Source organism: Triturus cristatus, chromosome 4_2 (assembly GCF_964204655.1).
Source record: "Triturus cristatus chromosome 4_2, aTriCri1.1, whole genome shotgun sequence".
Classification (NCBI taxonomy): domain Eukaryota; kingdom Metazoa; phylum Chordata; class Amphibia; order Caudata; family Salamandridae; genus Triturus; species Triturus cristatus.
Window position 1 is genome coordinate 948,878,443 of NC_140586.1, and position 17,097 is coordinate 948,895,539.

At 45.2% G+C, this 17,097-nt stretch overlaps 1 protein-coding gene across 1 annotated transcript in view; it reads left to right on the forward strand.

Annotated features, from left to right (window-relative positions):
- Positions 1–281: 281 nt before the first annotated feature.
- Positions 282–17,097, forward strand: part of LOC146839063 (uncharacterized) — a 100,903-nt gene continuing 84,087 nt past the window's right edge. The window contains exon 1 of the mRNA XM_085600003.1: positions 282–704. The gene's annotated coding sequence lies outside the window, so the exon portion shown is untranslated. The remainder of the gene's footprint in view (positions 705–17,097) is intronic.

Here is a 17,097-nt window from a genome sequence, read left to right on the forward strand (position 1 = left end):
CTAGCAGCATTATAAATAATAAGAGTAGTAGTACTAGACTGCAATAAAGGTTTTGTTTTTATATATGAGCTGAGCACTTATTGTTGAGTGTAAGGGGGCACAGTCATTGCTTTGGCGCAAGGAGTCTCCTGCTCCGCTGGGGAAGGCAGTGTCTGTCCTGAACGCATGCGCAGTTGCTGCGGCAGGCAGTGTCTGTCCTTGGCACATGCGCATTTGTTAATCCAAGGCCCTCAACTGGCGCTCCACTGCTGGAGGCCATGTCAGTCACCCGCGCATGCGCACTTGTTAATCCAAATCCCTCTTTAACCCGCGCTCGTAGTTCAGTCCTGGGCTTTCTTGTGTGTGATGGAAGACAGTGTTGACGGTCCTGGCTGCGTCCCCTCTCGGTTAGACTCTGTACAGGCAGTGCTCTTCCTACGAGGCTGCTCAATACTCAGTGACACAATCTTACAGTTTAATGTGTTTTGCTATTCTCAGCGCATGCGTACACATAAGTAGAGGAAATCCTGCGCATGCTACTTGTGACAAACCGGGTGTCCTGCGCATGCGCAGCTGTAGATCATCAAGGTGGCTCTTGTCCCGCGCGCAGTTTGTTGTCACGGTGGCGCCTTCGGAGCCGGAGTCCCTCGGTGGGTCCCCTCAGGGCCAGGCCGCTCCTCCCTCAGGCCACTCCTCTCACAGAGCTAACGCACAAGAGAGATAAGGTAAGAAATAGCCTCGAGGCAGCGGTCTAACTGCATTAAACAAAGTATGGTAACTGCAGTGGGGGCGGGGCCTATGAATAGTAGGGGCGGGGTCAGTGGGGCGGAGTCTAGGTCAGTGGGGGCGGGGTCTGTGAATGGGAGGGGGGCATTGTATGTGGGGGCTGGGTCAGTGGGTGTGAGGGCGGGGTGGGTGGGGGCTGGGCCTGTGGATGTGGGGCTGGGTCAGTGGGGGGGTCAGTGGGTAGGGGCGGGGTCTGTGAATAGGAGGGGGGCATTAAATGTGTGGGCGGGGTCAGTCGGTGTGAGGGCTGGGTCAAAAGAATAAACATGCATAGACTTGAGGCATTGAATGATTATTTCCAGAGTGCACATGAATGCACCCTCCTCTGCCAGGAGGCGGGTCTGGCCAGGCCGGGCTCTCGCTGGCATTCTTACCACCCGAGACAGAACTTAGGTTGTGAGCGGGCGGCCGCGTGGTTCTCATGCACGTCGCCTGTGCGACCAGAATTTGGAACTCACTTCCTCCATACCTTCGCACTGCCACCTCTTTCCGCATCTTCCGAAAGGGACCTTAAAACTCTTCTCATTCGAAGACACTGCTACCAATAATTCTCTGGCTCTGACTGTTTCATGTTCCTCACTGGAGAACTAGTTTGTTCTTACGCTTCAACTGTGGAATGTGTTTTTTTGGAACCATAATCCCTCCAACTTTAGTTTGCATTGTGTAATTTTTAGCGGATTTATTCTCTGTAAATATGTTGGCATAATATCTAATCCTGTATACTTCGCTCTATTGTAAAGCGCTCTGACACCTCTGGGTAAAGTATGTGCTATAAAAAAATTGCCTAAATAAATCCAATGCTTTGCGACCAGGCTGTTGGAGACTCGTCGTGGCCTTGGGGCTCCCAGTCACACGTCCTTAGGTCTGTAGACTAAAGACTGTTGCAGCTTGCACCTCAGAACTGTTCAATTCCTCAGGTTCCGGCGGGCTGCTTTTGGAGGCTTCAGGCATGATTCTGAATGCCGCCGAATTCGGCGAATCTCAAGTTGCATATTCTTACCTTTCTCCTGGGCTACTGCAACCACAGACATTTACCAATTTGCTGACCGCATCTATAAATGATGTTTGACACAAGTGTATCCACATGAGCATCTTTTAATGTGGCTGATCTGGGTCGTGACCTGGGGCTTGCTGCAAATATTTTTAGGTCTCGCCTACTCAGCACTCAAGCGCTGATAGGAGGGACCTCTTGGAATCGCTCAGGACTTTTGTTTAAACTCGTGCATGTTTTGCACTGCTCTCTATTGACACTCATGCACGTTTTACGATTCCCTTGCGGGATCGAACAGCGGTGCCATCTGTTTTCAATTATCTTGCTCGCGCTTTCGAAACAGATGGCGCCGCTGCTCGCTCCCGCAAGGCAAACACTGTGCGTGTCTGGTCCCTGTTTGAAACTTTATTTTTGTGCTTTTTCCCACATGGTGGCCCTATTTATCTCTTTTTCCTTTGGTTTTAGTTGTGCATGTCCTTAATTGTTAACCGCAGTACATTTTGTTGCTGGTAGTTCGCTTGGCAGGATGGTCAAATCTGCTTGTCGTGCCTCGTTGCTTGAATGGTTTGCGTGTGGTTGGTTTGTTTTTACATGTTCATGTGCTTTAGCTAAACTATGTTACTGCTGATTAAAAAAACAAAAAAAAAACTTTTCTTCCGGGTGGCGGTAACTCGTGTTCGTATTCCGGAGAGGGTCTGGATCTTTGCGATATCAAGACATCACCACAGCCTGATATTCCTGGTAAATTATATTATCTCCTATCTAGGTTCCATTCCACTCTTCCCTCTCTGGCTTGATGTGGTTCCTGTGCCTCTAGTCCCCTCCCCCCTTTCTTGTTTCCCAGTTATAGCCTTCAAAGAAAGAGAACCCGTTTGAAAAAAGAGCACCTCTTTCCCCATGAAAAACAAATAACCTCAAATTTATGGCCAGTCGACGTTTATCTAATTGTAAGCATGGCATGCGTTCAGATTGTTACACCACTAATCGCTGTCGTTTGAGTTATGTGCTAACAACCTGGCATGAGATGTTTTCATGTACTTGATCTTTAAAGTATGTTTTCAAAGTGCCTATATGCTTCAAAAAGAGCCAAAAGTTGGGGTATTTTCGGCTTTGAAAATGATCAGGTTATAAGTCTGCCCTGCTCCATCTTCTTTGCCATAATGGGGTGCGGTCTTTCAACTGACTGGAGAGTATGTTTCGATTTAGAGGACTACGTCATAGGAACAAGGTGACTGTGCCTCTGTCTTGTCCTGTTTTATTTATGCGCAAGGCGTGTGGTCTTAGTCTATACTGCCATTAATTAGTTTCTTTAACTGATGTATAAGAGAGAGATCTTGGCAGTCATGTTTTTTGTGTGCGTATTATTCATTTTTCAAATACTTCCCTGACCTGTCCCTCACTTACCAGTGAAGGTTATCAACGCTTCCTTTACCCTCCTCACTAATAGGTTTGCTGCCTTTAATTTCTCTGCTTGTGGTATTCACTTTTTTTGTATCCTCCCTGGTGTTCACTGCTTTGAACCTTTACTTGTTCCACATTCCTATGTCTGTGGCCTTATCCTCCCACCTTGTTTGTGCATTTTGCCTATCTTCTGCTTGACCTTGGAGCTTTAGTGACCATGGGGCTTTCTGTTCTCAGCAAAACCAAAGGAAATGAAGGACGGAGTGTTGAACATTGCAAGCACTCACCCCCAGTCAACTGATCTGGGTTTAATCCATCACCGTTCTTTAGCCCACTCTGCCACCCCAGTTCAGACATGGCCATATGCAAATCAGTCTGACCCTGTGCCTCATGGGAACAGTCTAGCCCGAACTGCCATGCCATGTCTTCCCTGGACCGGAAACAAGCTTCCTAGGACCGGTTTCTGGCATTTCAGCCGTCTTCAGCCAGGCTTCCTTAAATCCAGTGGCAAAGTGAGCAAGGGACTCACGTCTGAGCATACACTGCCAACTTATGGCGAACAAAGCAAAACCAAAGGAAATGATGGACGGAGTGTTGAACATTGCTAGCACTCACCCCCAGTCAAATGATCTGGGTTTAATCCATCACCGTTCTTTAGCCCACTCTGCCACCCCAGTTCAGACATGGCCATATGCAAATCAGTCTGACCCTGTGCCTCATGGGAACACTCCAGCCCTAACTGCCAAGCCATGTCTTCCCTGGACCGGAAACAAGCTTCCTAGGACCGGTTTCTGGCATTTCAGCTGTCTTCAGCCAGGCTTGCTTAAATCCAGTGGCAAAGTGAGCAAGGGACTCATGTCTGAGCATACCCTGCCAACTTATGGTGAACAAAGCAAAACCAAAGGAAATGATGGACGGAGTGTTGAACATTGCAAGCACTCGCCCCCAGTCAACTGATCTGGGTTTAATCCATCTGCCACCCCAGTTCAGACAGGTATGCTCAGACGTGAGTCCCTTGCTCACTTTGCCACTGGATTTAAGCAAGCCTGGCTGAAGACGGCTGAAATGCCAGAAACCGGTCCTAGGAAGTTTGTTTCCGGTCCAGGGAAGACATGGCTTGGCAGTTCGGGCTGGACTGTTCCCATGAGTTATGTATAAAAAACAAGGGAACCCCTCACGAATGTGACCTGGGGTAGAAGATAGTTCAAAAAGACAATGGTCTAGTGAGGTCAAAAATCCTCGAGTAGCGGAGCTACAGTTAGTAATTTGAGAAAAAATTCAATAGTATTTAATGATAACGGAGACTGAATTAGATCCAATTGCGGAACGTATACAAGGACACAGGAAAATAGAGGAAGACATCACGTTTTATTAACATCATAAAATGGAGTTGCTTCCATTCCTACCATTTTTGCTTTTCCGACAGAGTGTATATTGTACATACAGTGCTCACATATACAAAAGGGAGGGTGCGTGAAGTGAAGTGCTCAGTGACAATAAAAACATTTCATCGCATTGAAAAACAGGTCAAAAAGAACCCAATTGGTTTAGACAATGTTTAAGGGAACTTTGACATTATGGTCGACGGCGTTTCGATCTTAGTCAGTCAAGATCATCATCAGGACAATGTAAGTGTGAGCACGTAAGATCTAGAATGGGGGAAAACAATCAATAACTAATGTGTCCTAGATATGCACTAAATTTACAACAAGGAATTACGTTGTGGTGGAAGCGCAATGAAGGCGTGTCAAGAGGAGTCAACATCAAGGCCATTAATGTGATGTTGAGGTTAATGAGAAATTGCCAAGCAAAACGATCATGCTATTCGAGGGATGATGGTGGTGCAGCCGTCAAGAATGCGTGAGGTCAATGGCGCGGCAGTAGTAACAGCTGGCAGTGAAGGAAGGAGAGAATTTAACGCCATGCAAACCGATGCTAAGAAGCGCATAAGGAGGGGACTAAAGGAGTGAAAATTAATTCCAAGGCTCATGGAAAGAAGCGACAGTGAAGTCCGACCCCCAGTTAAGGATGAATGTGGTCGTGAGTTGCTAATGCAGGGAACGTAATCGGTTGTCGGGAAGTGGATAGTGATGTGTCCAGACTATAAGGTACTCGTAAGGGAGGAATGAAACTTACTACGCGGGATCGTAGTAAGAGCCTGCAGGATTGGCCGAGGAGCCCAGTAATTACGGGAGAGCGTCCGTGTTGAAGACGGATCAGTCGTTCCAATGGCTCTGGAAACGGGATCAGGGAAAATTGAACGGAGGAATAAAAATTAAATTTCATTTAAGGCGGGAAGAACGAGTTATCAAAAGGGGCGGCGTAAGTGGAAGAACTTACATGTGTGGACAATTTCCACGGAACCAAGGTCAATCGGAGAAAAGCCGCTAGCATTCCGTGTTCTGCGGCGTGTTTTAACCCTAGGCGTGTGACTGACCCGGGAGAAGCTGCAGACGAGAAGGGGATTAGTGCAGTAGTTATTACATTGAGGGGGTTAAAAGGGGGGCTGAGGGGCAGCGTGAAGGGGCAGACTTACTTGGCAAGAAGAATTTTCAAGGTGAATGAATCACATCAGGAGCGCGCTGGCAGCAGTCCGAAGCGTGCTGTGTGTGCATTCGTCGATGGGAGAGATAAACGCTTAAAGAGGCAGGCGCATGCGTGAAGCAGCGCATGTGTGGGTTGAGAGTGGTCATTTCGTATAAGCGGAGTATAAGGGCCGCCATGATGGGTGAGGGGTGGTGCAAGCAATTGAGGGGCTGGATATGGTAATGCACCTATATTCAAGGGTAAAACAATAGACAATTCAGAAACAGTATGGATAAAAAGGACATTATTACAATAATTACTATACATTGTAGAACCATACTCCGCTACTCGAGGATTTTTGACCTCACTAGACCATTGTCTTTTTGAACTAACTGGACTGTTCCCATGAGGCACAGGGTCAGACTGATTTGCATATGGCCATGTCTGAACTGGGGTGGCAGAGTGGGCTAAAGAACGGTGATGGATTAAACCCAGATCAGTTGACTGGGGGTGAGTGCTTGCAATGCTCAACACTCCGTCCATCATTTCCTTTGGTTTTGCTTTCTGTTCTCAGCCATTGAACACGGCACACGGTTCCTTCTAGGCAAGATGTCCCTGCCTCTAGGAATGCAGCACCGGGCATTCAGTTACGATGATGCCCTGGATGACACTGCTCCGATGACCCCTCCTCCTTCAGACGTGCGCTAATAACATCTGGAGGCAGCCTGTTATTCCGGAGCACAAGTACAAGATGCTCTCTAAGGTATGCACTTCAGCCTTTTGGAGAGGGGGCCGTATCATTCTGACGGCCGGACTTTCCAAAAACTCCACATAATCACCTACTAATAAGTTAAGATTTTACGATCATTGACTATCTTGTGTGCAAGACCTTTTGTGGAATACAGGAAGCTAAGTGCGTTTGGGGAGTTGCTAACAATTATTTTGTTTTCTCTTAACCTTTTCCACCAACGTCACAGTGGGCGTGTGCGGAGGACGGCCGGCCAAACTGCGCACGCGTCATGTTTTTCCGCCCTGCGCAGCGAAGAGGTTAAGCATCCGCGGACACCCACCAGGATAATTACACAGCTGTTATCGTTTTCCTAGGAGATGTGATGCAAGCTGTGTGACCCGGATTTTATCGTAACCTGTGTTTCTGGGGCATACAGTTATGCCCGATGTGTCATTGCTCCTCGTGGAGTTTTGAATATATTATCACTGTATTTAGTTGTTGACTTGAAAACCTGTCTTAAGTCTTTATCTCGTGCTCTAGCATCCAGTCTATTTTTTTTTTTTTGATGCATGCAGAAGAGGCTAATTCATTTGCTTCAGTCGTCGTCTATTTTTTTCGCCCTTTGCTGCCCCCCACCCGACTGATTTGCCAATATAGACTACCTATTAGCTCCCAAATTTCTTCATTCTGTTCGCACTGAGGATGTAATAGCAATCATGAATCTCCAAAGCTGCCGTTTTAGGGCTAGAGCGGTTGACCTCGAAGCTGGGGGACCAGGTTCGAGTCTCAGCAACTACGCTCAACCGCCTGTGATTCTGGGCAAATCACTTAAGCTCCCCGTGCCTAACAAAAATGAATGTGTCCTCATGTAACGAAACTGGTGTTCATGTAAAGCACTCTGATACCCGATGTCTCGGGTCTAGTGTGCGCTATATAAACAAGCATTGGCATAGCCAATAGGTCTCGCCTTGGGGACCTTATAATTTTTTAGCCAGGCAGCACAGTATATATTACATTAGTCATTTAATATATTAAAGTTTGGGGTAAATCAATGGCGGGAGACAATTCATATGCTGTAAAAAAAACATCTAATAAATGAATATGCAAGCATATTAGTAATAATGATTGTTTTGTCAGAAATGTATTGATACCATGATTAACTGCTAGAAGGCATCGGACCAGATGTTTGCTATGTGCAGATTCGCTTCTGTGTTCGGTCAACCCCACACTGCATGGAAGGCACAGACGTACCCAGTTGGAGCAATAAGCTTTTGCTTGATTTTGCCAGGACTTGGAGCTCCTTGGGGGCTGGTCCTCAAACACACACAAAGCTTTTCTTGCAGTTTTATATAGCGCAGACTCGACCTGAAGTGGTCTTGGAGCGCTTTTTTTAGGCACTGGCAGGAGAGCCAGGGGTTAAACTGAAAAAAACAATGCATGGGTGGACAGGCTTGGGGTCTCATGCTATTAAAGCCTTCCCTTGCATCACTATGCTGCAAGCACAAGCTTAATAGGGCCAAGGAATGTGCCTTTATTTTGTGGGTTTAGGCTTTGTCTGATGAGTCTGGAGGTGGATAATACACTAGTATACATAATTTCTCATTTAGTACCCATCTGTTGCCTGGCTGATTTCTGCTAGATTGCTAGTACTCCACTTAGTTGCATATTTGGTTGGGCGGTGATGAGATCTGCAGAAAATCCAGTGACATGACCACTGTAACTTCACATGATGCAACTCAAAATAACAAATCATAACATAAAAGCAACATACCTAAAAACAGGACTGCAGTGAGCACTGCAGTGGCACACACAAAGGCCACAAGGGCAATCCGTGTCGCTTTTTCTGCCTCCCACTGCTAGTGGCACCATAGTTGGCGTCTGAACTGAAATGCAACGTGCCCTTTGCCTAAGTTTCATAGTAAGCGCTAAGCGCTATATGAATGTAAATACAAATATGCAAAGGTGGGAGCACTGTCAGGGAATAGGTAGGGCTCTGACGCAACAGAAATGCAAAACTAGAAAGTACTGTAGTCTAGACAAAAGAAACTAAGTTCCCATCACCCACCAAAGGTGGCTTGCTTCATCATCTGGGAACAATGGGAGCTACCATTACACCACTCACCCATAGAGAAATGAAGGTGGTGGTTATACAGTTGTCCCAGAAGTGAGTACCAGTATACTTCTTATATCATAAAAAGCATGGTGACTACTTAAAGGGTGATGATTGCAGTGCTGGTGATAGTGAGTGAAAAAAAGTGCTACTAAAAATGCCTACCAAGACACAAACATATTTATTTGTGCGCTGTCTTGGTGTCACTCTAAAAACAGTGCATATACAGCTTTAACAAGTAACTGTTAGATGTCCAGGTCTACATGTTTCAGCTAATGGATGTTGGAATCCAAGCTTTCGTCAGGACCTTAAATTATTGCTACTGCAAAAAAATTATTGCTACTGCAAAAAAAACAAGTGCTAATATGTAAAAACATTAAACAACATCAAGGTAGGTAACGATACAACCTGGATAGTCTTGTAAATCCAAAGAGGACAGCTACAGACAGTTGTATTTGAAAGATACTCGGCTTTCTGGAGGAGCGCACCTCGCCTCACCTGGCATCCGCTCAGGACTTGAGGCACCGCTGTACAAAATGGAAATCTACAATAAATTGTTTTTACACCCGAAACCAGGAAAATATTACATCTGATTAAGGTGATGTAACATTCCATTAACTCCGAATAATACAGTATAAGAACATGGCAGATCAGGTATTTAAAATCACTCGTTAAAGCAGTTAGCCATGGAAGTTTGTCATGAGCCTTAGTTTGGAACGGGCTCTATAACAAAACTCCATATATTGGCCTTCTTTACTTTCTAAACGATATTGAAATGAAGTCATTGAGTAGACACAAGATGCTATGCAAGCATATATATTTTTATGCGTTTTCTCAGAGTGTAATCCATCTCCAAACGGGAGAGAAAATCTATTGTTTTAGGTGAAGGCGCTTATTGTATCAACCTATACTTAATTAATATGCACGCAAACGAAGGCATCAATCAGTAAATCGTACCTAGGTAAATGCTGGCCGATGAAGGCTATAGTCTTCCCAAACATGCAAAAGATTAGGATAGGGGTGTGGCGGCCTGGCTTACCTGTCCGCCGGAACCCCTCTCTGGAACTGAGCTGGAAGGGGAGGTAACCGGCAGGGAGGTAGTCTGCTAATAAATAGGCCCCATAGTGTTCGCCACTTGTCGAGCGTAACTTCCATGATTGTGTGTAAAAAAAAAGGAGGCGCACGCCTGGACGTAGTGCTATATGACTTATTACTTAAATATCCAATTTAAATATATTTTGGCAAATTCAGCCATATATCTCCATATGGCAGTTTATGAGTTCTGCGAATAAGTATATTTTTTATCTCAAATATACTCTCTCAATTTTGGAATACATAAAATCACCCAGGCAAAAGCTTCTATTTAGTAGGCTGAGCTGCACACAGGAGCCTACTTACAGGTAGCAGGAAGGCTACCTGTAGCTGATGAGCTACTCGTTGGAGAAGCCTGTTCTAGGAATGTGTATTTCTGGAGGAATTCAGATGCAGAAACACAACACTGGTTTAGTCTTTTGTTCTAATATTGCATGACCTCTACAAAGGTGTAGAATTTTGTGGATTGTTCATACTAAGGTTGACGTATTGTGTGGCGTTACTGCCAGTGCATGCCAACGTTGTAACTGGGGAACCAGATTTGAGTCTCGGCCTTGGCTCAAAATCCTGTGATCTGGCCAAATCACTTTATCTTCCCATGCCTATACGCAGTGAATGTGTGACCTTGTATAATGTAGCTGGTGCCCATGTAAAGCGCTTCAATTAGGACCTCCGGACGAGTTCACGATATATAAAAATGCAAAAATATGCACAAAGTATTAAAAACAAAGACCTAACATAAGGAAAGACAAATATATATGCATTTCCTGACTAATTTGTACAAAGTGAAACCTAGATAAACTGCAGCTTCCTCGCTTAAATTGTGTGTTCTTAGGCAAATATTTTGTTTCACCAAAACGTGTTTCATCATCTATCGTGTATGAAAGCAGTTTCAAATGTGTGAGTTCAGAATACCAACTGTACAGAAACCTATTGTGCTTGATTTAATAGTCTATAATTTTGCTCTATAATAAGTTGGGCCAGAAACAGGGTTTACATGACAACTGTCTTTCCTCTTAGTGTACTAATGGTTTATGTGTAAAAACTATCACTTTTAATAAGTACTTCTCAGTGCAGTGCTATAAAGTTATGGATCAACTTTATCATATTTTACATGATGTTTAATTGCGTGATTTACATAGCACACGTTTTCAGGGCTCGGCCAGACCCTTGGCTCGGCTCTCCCTGTAAATGTGTTTGCTCATCCGCCTCCAGCTCATCCGTATCATTTGCTTTTAGATAATTCACCGCCTTTCTTGCATCTCAATACGATGGAGGTTTGCAAAAGAAAGTTCCGTCATATACAGAACAGGCGGGTGACTGCGGCGTTTACGCAAGGCAGGAGAGGTGCAAGACGTGAATCGGAAATAACCGTCCATACTAATGCATGTTGGTGCCAGTGTGAGGTGTATGGCGATGCGCTGAATAGATGCAAAAGAAAGGCCACGTGCGCACAAGCCCCCTGCGCAGAACAATAAAAACAAACCACATCAAGGCAGGGTCTGAGCCAAGAGGCTAGGGCCATAAATCGATAATGCTACTTTCACTATCAGTGAGGTTGGAGTCCTCTACAAACATCGATCACCCTGCTGTGTCTGGTTGCTGGATGGCCCTTTCTTTGAAAACAGTGAAGGATAAAGATGTTGAACCTCTTCCATGGTGCAGGGACTCCCAGCTCGCACCCTGTTGTGATTTCGATGTTTACTGCTCATGCAAACAAGGCAGAGTTTTCCCAGACCGGACACCTGTGTCCAGTAATCTTTTCATCTAGTCATTGAGCATACATCGTATATCTCTACAGCACAGAGGCATCTGGCAGCCGTTACCAGCAATGCACTAAGGCAATAAGATGCTCCCTGTCTACGGGGCCTGCTTCTCCCTCACGAATGCGCATGCGCGGGCGCCCGCGCATGCGCATTTGTGAGGAAGAAGATATCCAGGAAACAGCAAGATGGAGCCCCGGGACGCGGCAGCTCAGGTAAGTAATTTTTCTTTATCTAATGTTTGTAATAATTGTAAAATGAGGGCGGGAGGGAGGCGGGTAGCGCGTAGTGGGGCTACGCGAAGTGTGCGGGTGGGCGTAGATTTGCCCCCACTCCGTATTGCTTCACGTAGCCTCACTACGCCCACGGCTGGTATTGATGAGCCATAAATACAAGTTCGAACATCGTTAACGTATGAGCACAACTATTCCTTAACTGCAGACAATGCCCTTCCCTGATCCATATGTGGGAGTGTAATCTGGCAGCCTCTGCTGCATGGGGTTGGGCCTACTTGTCCAAAGAACAAAATAAACCTGAAAACGTCTTGTCTTTGACCCCAAACAATTCTGTGAAGTATAAATAGTCCAGTAATCATGATATATACAAGACTTTGATTGCCAACTCGCTGCTCTCCAAGGAGTAGGCAGCCGAAGCAGCTACAAATGGAGGCTACAAAGATTGAGAGAGAGAGAATTGACTAACTAGCCAGAGTCTCAGAAAATGCAGACCACTGCCAATGATCACATATTGTGAGTTTGAGTTTGACAGTGCCTTGTCCATAGTTGCGTGAGGTGTTCGTGGGGACATAAAGCCCTCACTTGCAAGGCAGGCAACAAACTGAGTGCTTAATAACACCATGTATTTCTTGCTAATTTCCCTCCCATTATGTTGCCACTTCATTTGATGTTTTAGAGAAAGTCTTGCGTGATCAGTAAGGACAGCTGGCAGTTTGACAGCCCCTGGTGAAAGAAACACACTCACAATATGTGTATATTTCTCTGTAAAGTAAGTTCATATTACCAGAAACGTAGTAGTGCCATTTCTATAGCTAATATTGCATAAATATATAATATATCTGCTCGATATTCCTCCCACCACCTTCCTAGTCTCACGAAGCTTCGGCGAAGTATCACAGCACCACAGCCGGCAATTCACTTCAAAGTGCTTTATTCAACTATATATATATATATATATATATATATATATATATATATATATTACCTACTGGCGGTCGCCAGTAGGTAGTTATAGTTAGGACCACGTTTCCATAGGAAATCCGCAACATTCTATTTTGAATAACTTTGGCGCCGGTCGACGAATCCTCGCGAATTTTTCAAAATAGGTGGGGCGCTACGCTCCGCTCCTACCCTGAAAGTCTCGGGGGGATTCGTCAAGCGGGGGCTGAGATAAAAGGGGGGTCCCAAAACGCGTTTTTCCCATGCATTTTTCCATAGGACCTTTAGACAGGGCTACAGCCCGAACGGCTGAACAGAATTACTAGAAATTTGGCAGAGAGGTAGTCCTCAGGTCAAGGAAGTGCCTTTTGTAGGTTTGGTGTAAATCTGTTCAGTAGATTCTGAGAAAATAGCCTTTAAATCAATATATATATCTGAGCCAGCTTACGGTGCGCTTACGGTACGCTTACTGTACGCGTACGGTGGCGTGCGCGAGCGCGATTCTGATTGGCTCTTAGATCTTAGTAAACATTAGAATCGGCCGAAACCAGGAAGCGGCGGCCGCCATTTTCTCTCTCGCACTGAGAGTGATGTTTAAAATATAAAGGACAAAAACATGTAAAGGGGCTGTTTAGACAGCTCCCACACACATAGCCATGTTGAGGGAGTCCCCAAAGATCCCTCAAGGGCAAAAACTGAATTTTTATTTTTTCGCTAATTTCGCCGATTACGCTTACCGTACGCGTACGGTAAAAAATGTAAAAAAAAAAAAAAAAGTTATCCACACTCTCCCCACCCTGTGTGCAATTGGTGGCCGAAGGCCACCAATGGTGCATTGCTTATTACAGATGAGATAAACTATAATATTTAAAAAAAAAATAATAAAAAAAAAAAATGATCCACACTCTCTCCACCCCGTGTGCAAATGGTGCCCAAAGGGCACCATTTGTGCATGGCTTATAAAAATTATGAAAAATTAAAATATTACCTTTCAAAACGAAGTGCATCATATGTCCTCCATGTGCGCACGGTGCGCGAAGCGCATCGTGCGTACATGGCCCATCTAGCGTAACGTGGGCACGCGGTGCGCGTAGCGCACCGCGTGCCCACCGTGCACGGCACTAACTGCGTAAAGTGGCCGCGCGAAGCGCACCGCGTGCTTACTGTGCGCGCACGGTGCGCGAAGTGCACCGTGCGCGCACGGAACGAACTGCGTTAAGTGGGCGCGCACGCCACGAATGGCGTAAAGTAACTTAGCATTTAAAAAACCGTACAAATTCACTGAAAAAACCATAGGTTTCACACACGTTATAGTTAGGAATTAGCATTTAAAAAACCTTGCAAATTCACTGAAAAAACCATAGGTTTCACACATGTTATAGTTAGCGGAAATTTTACTGATAAAAAACCAATGAAATTCCCCCGTTATAGTTACTGTAGGCAACTATAACTCACGCGACCGCAATCTTCTGCTGATGACATATGTGTCTTTATGAAAAAAAAATATTTGTAATATATGTATAGCTAAAAATGTATGGAAGAAGACTTGGGCAAATAAGTGTCTAAATACAGTATTAGCATCAGCAGAGGATTGCGGTCGCGTGAGTTATAGTTGCCTACAGTAACTATAACGGGGGAATTTCATTGGTTTTTTATCAGTAAAATTTCCGCTAACTATAACATGTGTGAAACCTATGGTTTTTTCAGTGAATATATATATATATATATACACACATACCACCAGAGCGTAAAGAAGCACTGCTTTAAATTATGTATTGCTGTTTTTGTCTCTTTTTTTAGGTCTCGGCTGCGAAGGCTGCGCTTGCGCAGTCTAGCTCCGAGATTTAATGACTTGGAGAAGAGGGGCTTGAACCCTCCCCTCTTCTCCCCTGTTCTCCATTGGCTGGCCTCTTGAATGCTGGCCAGCCATTGGAGAAGAGGTCAGTCATTCAGATTAGACCCCGTCCTTTTCGTATCGGGGGCGTGTTTTTTGCAAGAAGTCTCAAGGAGGAGATAACAGCAAAACACGCCCCCGAATCCGAAAACGACTCTGCGTTTCTCCGAGGCATTTCTGCTCTGCCTCGGAGAAAGGCAGTGGTGTGCCTTTTGCTCTGCCTTGTTAGAAATAGTGGGGGGATCCATACACCCGCAACTGCCCTCGGCTGGTACCTTGTCCATAAGCATTTTGGAACGAGTCAGACAGCTCTCCAAAACGTTACTTATTTCTCTATGTGCTTACTGTTTTAGTTTATGTTTAAGAAAATAAAAATTACCGGATGTCACTGCATTTCTCAAAATGTTTGCAAGGACTTAATAAATTACCTACAGGCAGGCCAGTAAAATACCAGCCAGGTGACAATCGATTACGATGGCCCCTTCCACGATTCTCTTGCCCTAGTCGTAAAGTGGCTACTACGAAACGCAGCTTGAGTCATTGGAAAAGCTAATGACCGTCCAATTGTTACCTGATCCTCCTCTGTGAACATCCTTTCGCAGCCGTGAAGCGGTGCTAATGCCTGCCCCGCGCATGACGTAAGCCCTGGGGCCTCACCTGCAGTCAGGGAGAGAGGGCGGGGCTTAGGCCGTAGACCTTCTGGGTTTCTGTTGAAACCTTGGAGAATGCGGCGGGCGGAGGCTACCTGGACCTCGGAAGAGGGAGGAGGAGTTGGGCTGGGAAGGAGACACCAACTGCACTGGGGCCAGTCATTCGCAGGTTACAACAGACGCTGGAGGTTTACCTTCGTTACTCTCTGAAGGGAGACTTGGTTAATTGAGCAGGACATCTAGCTACCTGTGCCGGCAGAACATAGTAAGGACCCACCGAGGACCATGGTGCGGAGTGTCGCGGCACTCGGGGTGGGCGGTGCCCTCCTGGTGCTCTCCTTGGCGGTCTGTGGAGCTGCCTCTGCTCGTCTGATTACTACAAGTAAGTGTCCGGAGAGTCGCCTGCGCGGGAACACACCAGGGACTTGGCTTATACGGTAACTTAGTTACCCAGTACGCAGTGGAAGTTACAAACACCTGAGTCTGGGGGTTCCGTCCTGATACAGTGCGGGAAATAATGGCTCCGAACTCGGGGGTTATTTCCCAGGGTTGCTTTCATTTCGTAACACTAAACCCTTATTGTATTTCCGCCACAGAACCTTCCTTCTAGCCCACGTGCATTACGTTTTACAGCAGTCAACTACTCGTGAAAACAATATATATATATATATATATATATATATATATATATATATATATATATATATATATATATATATATATTGAGAATTTGAGAATTTCTGAGTGAAAAGGATAGAAGAGTGCCTGGTCTCGTTTTATCCATTTGGATTCATTTAGGCGCGTTTGGTGAGTGTCATCTTGTTTTGGTACTCGAGTTAATCATAGATGCCAATAGTCGGGGTCACCTTGGGAGGAATGTTTGGAAAAAATGAGAAATATTGTAGTTCCCAGTAACTTAATGCCTGAAGGCGACTTCGTACCTTTGTCGGTCAAAGCCACGCCCATTCACTGCTGTGATAGAGGTCCCTCGCCAGCAATGCCCAAGCCTGAAAAAGTAATGTGCCCAGTTATTAAAAAAAAAAAAAGAATCGAAGGCGCACGACCAAAGTATTTGGCAATATTCTTATTGATGACGTGTCTTACAAAGACAATTGTGGGAAGGAGTGACTGGTTTTGTTATAATTCTTTTCCTTTCACTCCAGTTCCTTACAGCGGTGTCAAATGACATTTTTTTCAATTGATTTATTTCTTGTAGAGAACCCAGCGTTTTTAATGTAAGATTTAAAAGAATATATATTTTTAGAATGAACACCAGTCTTACAGTGCGATGGACGCTGAATCAAGACAGTGCACCAGTGTCAGTTACTTATTTACCAATGTGTTGTACATTTATTTATACTTTTAGTTTGTATTTGAGCCGACGTGCCTCTTGCTTAAAGCGTTTCGTGAGTCATGCTGACTTTTAACATGTTGTATGGTGTAACGTCCACCCTTTGCAGTGTCCCTCTGTGTTTATAGTGTCCGGGTGATGGAGGACCCAGAAGCTGCCTATTCCCAGGGAAATACGTCTGTGTGACCCCCAAGCACCGACGTGCCTTGTGTTCGTTTTCTTATTAAATAGCGCTTCCGAATCGAGCGAGAAACCATTTTCACTCCTAATTCGGCTTGTTTTATGGATCTTATTTGAGCGTGGTTTATTCACACTTAATAATATACCAACATACTCTCATTCCAGTTCTAGTGTCTCGCACTGAAGTTTGCACCGATTACCGCAAAGTTTCCACCGATTACCGCAAAGTTTCCTTTGTGAATGCAGGTTTTGTATCCGGTCAAACTAGGACAGATCGCGTGCGCACATTACGGGTTTGCGCTCCTTTGAGCACGAGAATACCTTCTTGTGTGCGTTACTGACCCCTTCTCCAGGCAGAAAATTGAAACGGTCCACACCCACTGCACCCCTCACTCACTTTTTTAGGTCTCGGCTGCGAAGGCTGCACTTGCGCAGTCTAGCTCCGAGATTTAATGACTTGGAGAAGAGG